This window comes from Metopolophium dirhodum, chromosome 4 (assembly GCF_019925205.1).
Source record: "Metopolophium dirhodum isolate CAU chromosome 4, ASM1992520v1, whole genome shotgun sequence".
In the NCBI taxonomy this organism is placed as follows: Eukaryota; Metazoa; Arthropoda; class Insecta; order Hemiptera; family Aphididae; genus Metopolophium; species Metopolophium dirhodum.
In genome coordinates, this window is record NC_083563.1 from 38,221,469 (window position 1) to 38,231,059 (window position 9,591).

General features: G+C 27.2%; 1 long non-coding RNA gene across 1 annotated transcript; it reads left to right on the forward strand.

The window, feature by feature from the left end:
- Positions 1 to 2,028: 2,028 nt before the first annotated feature.
- Positions 2,029 to 6,593, forward strand: LOC132942372 (uncharacterized). The gene is made up of 4 exons (XR_009664282.1): positions 2,029 to 2,177; positions 2,232 to 2,243; positions 5,454 to 5,480; positions 6,540 to 6,593. It is a non-coding gene; the product is annotated as an uncharacterized LOC132942372 (long non-coding RNA).
- The last annotated feature ends 2,998 nt before the right edge of the window (positions 6,594 to 9,591 follow it).

The following is a 9,591-nucleotide window of genomic DNA, read 5'->3' on the forward strand; positions in this document are numbered from 1 at the left end:
TACTGAACCGATTTCAAAATTTTTTTCACCAATAGAAAGCCACATTCTTTGTGAGTGTCATAGGATAATTTAAAAAGGGAATTGATCACCCCGGTAGGTGCTCAAACAGGAATTTTGAGATTTACGCTAGACATTTTTGTTTATACATGGTTGCTATGGGTTATAAGAGTTGAGAATAATATTTATTTATAACTTTTTTTTTAATTTGAATATTCATGGAGCGTCTCAATCAGTCGATGTTACGATCAGACGTGTACATCCACTGACGTGACGCCATCGCTACGTGACCAACATTGGTCGTTTGACTATTCTCTCAGCTACTCATGTTGGAAGCCCACGCATGATGCATTCAATCGTGAATTGCAACGGGAGCAAGACTATGATCGAGATGAGCTGGCTGAAAGAGTCGAACAAATGTGCCAAAAAAAAAGCCAACACCATCTTCCTCTTTTGTTTAACATGATCACAAATCAATGGTAAACTATTCCAATAATTATACCACTAAATAGTTATGGTGAAACTTATTTACTTGATAATGGTCACATATTTGATCTTGATGGTATTAAGAGTAATTATCAATATTTTATTAAATCTGGTCATGTTTTTGACTCAAATCATCATCGAGTAAATAAGTTTCACCATAATTATTTAGTGGTATAATTATTGGAATAGTTTTCCACTGTTTTGTGATTATGTTAAACAAAAGAGGAAGATTTTGCTTATAATTAAAACATACTGCAACAAGTAAAATTCGGTGCTTCTAACTCAGTACCAAGTACTGTATGAACGGCATAAGCTTCATCTAAATATTTTCTACCTACCAACAAAATATATTTTGAAAAAATAAGAAAATCAAATATAAAAATATTATATAGACATATAGTTACAATTGTTATTTAACTTCAAAAGTGGTTCATTATCAACAGTACACTCAAAAAATAGATGGGAAACAATTGGTAACCGAAAGTATTCAATTAAGTCTGATAAATGATTATTCCGATTTTCTCTATCATACTTGATCCATTGCATTAGAGATTTATACACCTATTAATAATTAGAACATAATTTAGTTTCGATCAAGCCGTTTCGGAGGAGTTCAATAACAAACACTGTGGCACGACATTTTTATATATTCGATATACATATCTACTTGATATGTTGTCGCACAATGTCCGCGATCCGACGTAGTCGGATTGCCTACCAGGGTGGCTGAATTGCACTTACTGCTGCGAGTTAAAAAGGATTTGAACAATCACGATTTTTTAAAGGGTTATAATTTTTTAGGAGCAACGAAGAGCACAGGGTCAGCTAGTATATTATATACAAGTACCAAAAGCTATAAGTATACATTACTTAAATAAAGGTTTTAACGTTTTAGTTATAGGTATAATTAGGGCTTGCAAACGTTATAATAACGTTTTGATTATAACGTTATATTTGACAAAAACGATTGAAATTTGTAAACGTAATTATAACGGAAAGCGATAATCAAAAAAAAAATGTAATACTGTAAAACAAAACAAATTTCATTATAAATATTGATGTTGCATGTGTCGGTAACTCTGATAAGAAGTAAAAATATTGTATGGAATTACAAAAAAAAGAAAAAAGTTCTATGTATATCATTTAGTTGGAAGAATGAAAAGGTTCTATACACGGAACTTATTTATTCTTATACACTTTTTTTTTCAGTATTTTGGGTTTTATAAATATGTAGATGTCTAATACTTAATATTAACAATATATCTGATAATAGTTGTATTTATTTATTCATTAAAATTATGGATATGTTCATAAGTTAACCTGAAAAAAATACATTAGGTATTAAAGTTAAGAATCACTCTACTGAACAATTAGATATTGTGACATAGAAACTTTTCATTCTCAACCCGCGAATAGTTGTTATTAAATCAACAACGTATTGTGAATATTGTTTATTTTGTGCTGAGACAGTATAGTATGGAAACAGGTCGCTTATAAAAGAAATCGAGAACTAAAATTTTATTTCATTTACAGTTCAACGTTCTCATTAATTTCTTAAACTTTTGAACCTTCTTATACCTTATACTGATTCAAAATGGTTTACTTCAAGCAGCATATACTAACGCTTACATGTTTAGTAATTACAGTTTGGGTTATGCATGCATCTGCTACAGTGAATGTAGGATTAGCATGCGGTAAGGATTAATTTATTGATTTACAACAATCGAATAATACAATTTTTTTTTTAGCTGATTGTGAAGGTATTATTTTTAATTAATTATTACTAAATAAACAATAACTTAGAAAAGTTATGATAAAAAGAATTTTATACTCATACTAAAAAAGATTGCATGGGTCTGAAAAATGCACACTTAGTAAATCGGGTAGAATTGCTAACACTGCTTATCGGCGATACCTTTTTCAACCATTTCATAACACGATTGCATTATTTCTGTGCAATATTGTCATGCTGGGATGATTTTATATGTATTTAGTGATCAACAAAATATGTATTGAAATATTATGTTTGTATTAATTATAATTTATTATGTTACAATAATTATTGTAACATAAAACGGTTTTTTTTTCGCTGGCTAACCTAACCTTACGTGACAAAATGTTTACATTTTTTTTTCAAATGTGCCATAAAATTATGAAAAATATTATACAGGGTGTATTTTATGTCATTTTACGTGGGTTTTTTTAACGATTATGGAACGATTATATAGAATTTCGTTAAAACGAAAAAATATGTGTTTCTTTATTTTTAACAGGAAATTTTTTTTATAACAATTTCAAAATTTTTAAACACGCAGGTGTACCAATAGCAAAATCAACTTTATTTTTTAAAATGGTAACCACTATATTTTTATGGACTCTGGTAGAGCTTTTTTCTGAAAATGTTGATAGTCAAATCATCATTAATTTTGGTTCACTAGTTTATTAACTATGGTCCTCTAGAGATTAGTAAAATATTTAAGATGCATTAATACTTTTGATTTAAATAATTGATTTAGGTTTAATTTACAAGAGCTAAATAATTTTTTTCTTATAACTAAATTTTTATACACTTAAATAGTTGAATCGGTAATGTAAAATCATAAAAATCCGTATTATTATTTAAATTTATAATTATAATTATAATTAATTACTTTACATTTTTATCATCACAGTTACTTTTCTTACAATATCATAAATTTGGATTCTTTATTAGGTGCTAAGGTTATAATGGTAAATTGGTAAATGGTATTCGATTGTTGATATTATATGTCTTAGGTACCTACGTATGGGGGTTAAAACAAATTGTGTAATGAAAAAAGTGCAATGTTTTGAGGTGCTCTTTTTGTAGTGGTATAAACATGAAATTTTAACCATAGGTTTGAACCAATTTACCATTATTACCTTAACCATCTAATAAAAAATCCAAATGTATGGTATTGTAAGAAAAGTAACTGTGATGATAAAAATGTAAAGTAATTAATTACAATTATAATAATAAATTTAAATAATAATACTGATTTTTATTGTCGTATGTTAAAATAAAAATAATGGACTATGTTTGCCAACAATTTTGTTTATGTTATTTTTTTTATATTTTTTTGAGCGTGTCATTAAATTAATAATTCAACTATTTAATTGTATTAAAAGGTAGTGATAAGAAAATAATATTTAGCTCTTGTAAATGAAACCTATACCAATTATTTCAATTAAAAGTATAAATGCATATTTTACTAATCTTTAGAGGATCATAGTTAATAAACTAGCTAACCAAAATTGATGATTTGACTATCAACATTTTCAGAAAAAAAAAGATTTACTAGAATCAGTTATAAAATGTAGTGATTACCGTTTGAAAAAATAAGGTTGATTAATAATTTTGCTATTGGTACACCTGCGTGTTTAAGAATTTTGAAATTGTTATAAAAAAATTGTCTATAAAAAATAAAGACAAACATCTTTTTTCGTTTTAACAAAATTCCATGATCGTTAAAAAAAACCCGCGTACAATTACATAAGATTCAGCCTGTATATTAATATAATATATAGTATTATACTGCGATTAGTATGTTAACTACGTTTTAACGAATACAGGGTGTCCCACTGAGATCTGACAAATGAAATAACTTTTGTTCTAATTAATATTTTTAAAACATTTCTTTTAAATATAATTTATAGACTATTGCGCTACATTTTTAGTATACATTTTTTATTTTTTAATACTGAAAATAAAAAACTTAAAAACTGATAAAAAAAATTTCTAAAATATCCAAAATAGCCAATTTGTAAATCTGATTTTCAGAAAAATTTATATCGTAAAAACATTTATTTAAGCCAAGTGGCTGATTTTTTACCATTTTTTTTAAATATCAATATTCTTGTTAAGTAATATACAATCTAGTTTATGTTAGAAACATTATAATTTCAAAAAATATAAATCATTTTGAAATTATTTTATATGAACATTTTGTAACATTATTTCAAAATGATTTATATTTTTTGAAATTATAATGTTTCTAACATAAACTAGATCGTATATTACTTAACAAGAATATTGATATTTAAAAAAATGGTAAAAAATCAGCCACTTGACTTAAATAAATGTTTTTACGATATAAATTTTTCTGAAAATCAGATTTACAAATTGGCTATTTTGGATATTTTGGAAATTTATTTTATCAGTTTTTAAGTTTTTTATTTTCAGTGTTAAAAAATAAAAAATGTGTACTAAAAATGTAGCGCAATTGTCTATGAATTATATTTAAAAGAATTTTTTTAAAAATATTAATTAGAACAAAAGTTATTTCTTTGTCAGATCTCAGTGGGACACCCTGTATACTAATCTAATTATTCTGAAAGACGTCAATGATACTGAAAAAGTACTAACATTCTGATCCTATTTGATATTAAAAATAAAAATAATACGTGTATATGTTATAAAATATAAATATTTTTACTTTCACGTGCCCTCAAATTTTGTTCGTGGGACATGTATTTGAATCCCTGAATTAGGAGGTGGATCAAATTGGAAGACTCTGGGATTATATAATATATAATTTATAGTAACAGAAATGGTTGTGCGACAACTTGGTCCTAGTTCGGAAAACCCGAAAAAGAAGAAGTTGATTAAGTAGGTAGGAACTTAAAAAAATTTTGAATGTATATTGTATATTTTTAAATTATAGTTCAGATTAATGACCATTAATTGACAAATTCACAAAAACAATACATTCCGAATCTATTTTTAATTGACATTGATTTCCTTTTGAATTTCGACTTGTCGTATTTATAAATAATTATAGCTATAAGGAAAGTATCTTTAGAATTGCGTGTGTAATGTTGAGTAAGTTTCAGTGGCCCATGATTGGTCATTATTCGAGATTAGTGAACCATTAAATCAGTTTTTATGGTACCAATACCTACTCAAGCTTATATTAATTTAATTTTGTTTAAATTATTTTGAAATCCAATAGCGATTTTAAGTTCGTGTGGATTTAGAAGTAAGTTGATTGCAATTAACAATAATTGTATTTTATTATATCCTTTTTTTTAAGTAAATTAAAAAAATATAATTTATAAGCATTGACTTTTAATATGTTCTTAAAAACAAATTTAAAATATTTTAACTTTATTTCATATTAAGATATCTGTTTATAACACGGATAAATATTAATTTATTAATGTTTTCATTCTTAGAAATATATTTAGTAAAAAAATGAAAAAAAAAATCGTCAACTTGCCCAACCTTTCATCTCAGTTTGTTTTAATTTTTAATACGATACTTTGTGCGCTTTTCATCTGGCAAACTAATCTCACCCACCTCAAATTTACCTTATAACTGTAATTCTTATAATTTGTATTTATTTAATTATTTTTGTACTTTAAATTAGTTAATCCAGTTAATCCAGTTAACAAAACGGTGAAATATCTCCAGCTAACAAATATTTTGAATTGTGGTTATTACTTTTTATAGCTATAATGAGTATATTACCTATCGATATACATATAATACATCACTTACACTTTTGCATATATTATGTCTAGCTTAAAAACCATCATCTTATCTAAATGTTTATTTAAATAGAAAACCGTCAATAATAAATGCTTTGTACGATGAAAAGTATTATCAGCTGTTGAGTTGTATAATAGTTATATATAATTATTTTATGAATCCTCGCACTCACACAACCCTCTCACCATATGCGTAAATAGTTTTTGAAAGTTGGGTGGACTGTACATCAGGTCTATAATTGATACTCTTATGATACTTTTAAATTATAGTTGTGAAATTATTAGTTTTTGGGGGGCTATACAAATTCTATTGGGGGGCTATGAACCCCTAGCCCCCCTACTATTTGCGCCTATTCCTCTCACTGCCATAGGAAATTCATGACATGCTACAGTATCAACTTAAAACATAATACATTTTAGGTTGTTCTTGTCCATTCATAAAGCAGCCACTGAATCTCTGCATTAGAGGACAGTTATGTTACAAATGTGACATTGAATAATTATGTGTTATATTAGTTTACAATAATACTATTATGATTAAATTTCAGATTGTATAGATGACACAATGAATGTTGAAATAAGCGGAATGAATTATGCAGGTATTTATTTAAAATCGTACGTGTGTTGTGGCCCCATTCCCCAGATCTGTGATCCGTGTCCTAACCTGTAATTTAAACCACAAAACGAAACATTATATTCTATACATTTTTAACGTCACCAATAAAAGAGTAATAAATAAATTTATAAATATTATAAATGTCTAAAGACTCATATACCTAATATTAAGAAAATTCTTTGAAATTATAGGTACGAAATGGCATCATTTAAATGTTTTAAAATGCATTATATTAATTTTAATTTCATACCTTGTAAAGACTCAAATATATGGGTTTTAGAGTAATAATTCACAATATTTATTTTAATATCACATAATATCTAATTATTATTATCAAAACAACAATATTTATTATTTTAATACAATAAGAATATTGATAACCAACGCTGGTTTTAAACAGACATATATTTCGTATCGTAGGTCGGTGATTTGATATAAGATAATTTCACGGATAATTTATACAAAATCATTATTTCGTCTGGTAATCGCAGTAACGGTGACGCAGGTACTGCGACAACGAAAGTAGCACGATGGCCAAACTGCACTAGGCGAACTACAACAACTACGCAAAACGGATACGACGGCCCGAGTGTCCGCAGTGATGTACTGATGTGTTGATACTCTACTCATACAGCTGGTCGAGGCCGAATGGTAGTCAAACTCTAGCTTGCCTTGGGGAAGTTGGCCGAAAGCCTTGACGACTATCAACCAGGTACCCGCCATGACGAAATAACAAGGTATGATGACAACTTTGTGATACGCATTATATCTCTATTATCTGAAATAGGAGTATAGGAATGGCGGTCTTCCTCGGCTTTTCATTGGTCCTCGATAATATTATATTATCTTAAATATTATAAACTCATAGAACATGCGATAAATATAAGCCATTCAATTTACGAGGATGACTCCCACCCTATTCTGCGTTGACTGAACGAAATTCAGTTTATTGTGATCATACCTTGTTATTTTCTCATGGTACCAGCTATGAGCACCGTGTTAGAAGACTGTACTCTGTCGGGTTGGCGCGGTCTCTTGTGAATTTACTCGCTAACGTATACGATACAGTAGTACCGAGTATGTTACAGTATTACACACGACCACGATTTAAGATAATATATAGGTTGCACAACGAAGAGAAATATTGTGACTCAAGAACTGATGCTTCAAAAAATTAACTCTCAACGCTCCATGCGGGGAAAATTGTATTTCAGTTTCGCCACATGTAGGGAAAATTTTTATTATCATCTAACTTTCGTTTAATATCTAAAATGTCGTTATAGATAAGAATATAAGATCTTTAATCGGGGTCGTTTTGCTTATTTCGACACCGGGAGCGCTAATGCTCTATTCTTGACAGCTGTTTTGTAGTGTCATTTTTAAAGTCACTGCGGGAACCTATTAAACATAGGTTTTTCCCATGAGTTTTTAGCGGCATGACCGAGTAATGTTCGTTACAACCTACTGAAATATTATAATATTGTTCAACATTTGATGCAAAAAATCAAGTTACTAAATATAATGTATCTGCCTATATATTTGTGTAATTAATCAATTCTCTTTATTTTTAGTTAAAATAAGTACGTATTTTCATTGTTTTTAGATTCTGAGTGGAGCGATGAATGTATTGATTTTACTATGATTAGTGTTTTTTTTATATGTGTCTGTGTACACGATAAGTAGTCGAAATAATGCTTCAAAATATTTTGATTTGTTTTCAACTTTATACGGACATTAACAGTTACAAATTTTTTTAAATTTTTTTCTTTGAATGTCAATAAAATTATTTATTTGTTAGGTAAAAAAGCTAGAAAGTTTAATACAAGGCTCAAATTATATTGTTACAATTAAAATTGAAAAATATTAAAAATCCATTTTTTTTTATAAGCATTTAAAGTCATATGTTGACAAAACTCGGTAATTATAATTAATATTTTATAATTTATTTTGCAGTAAACCGTATGTATCATTTTTATAATACATAGTATCATAGTATTAAAAAACTATGAAATTAATATACAAATTAAGACCAAATTTAGATTTGTTTTTTATTTAAACAAGAAAAAAATTTATTTGTAAGTCGGTACACAACTGAAAATTTTGAAAATTATTGAGAACTTTTCAAATAAATCACTAGATATTCCACTTAAATTTTACCATATTATAACTAATTTATAATTGTACTTATAATTGATTACCACCGTGCATTTTGTTTCTAGTTATCAGTGGTATGTTGTTTTTGATTTATGTTACACAATATTGTATTAGATTAGTCCATCATAATATGTAAAAATATATTATATACTATAAATTGTTTTTAAGTCACAACACTATAGCCATACGTCATGCTGATTTCTGCGTTTTTTAGAATTAGTCATCCATTTTCATGGTTTTAACTTTGAGTATAGTTATAAATTATATAATAGTTATACATCTTAAATTTAAAATGTAATTCTATATCCAATGGCCATGTACTTTTTTCAAAAATATACGAATTACGTATTTGAGTACCTAAAAAGTATTTGTTTTTTAGATACTAAAATAGTATATTTATAAGGCAATGGCGTACTTACTAAACTAAATGCAATTTTATATTATATTTTTATGTTACTCCAAAGTGAAGTACCTAGTTGGTTACACTACTTGGCCTATAATAGTATGAATTATTGTGGCATGATAATTTTAGACAGTGATGGAAGCTGTAGTTGACTTAAAATAATTAAAAAACTTCAATTACAATAACCCTCAATAGAAAGTCTGAATATCTTAATAATTTACAGTGGAGATATAATATATATAAGTTGTAACCATTAACTTTCTATTATTTACTTATTCATTACTTTTGTTATTTGCTGCAGTAACATACAGTATAATACAATTTTATCAATACATACCTACATTCTTATAAACACTTGACTCACATTAATGAATTGTGAAACTCTTGGTAATGATATATTTTATAGAATGATAATAATAATATTAAG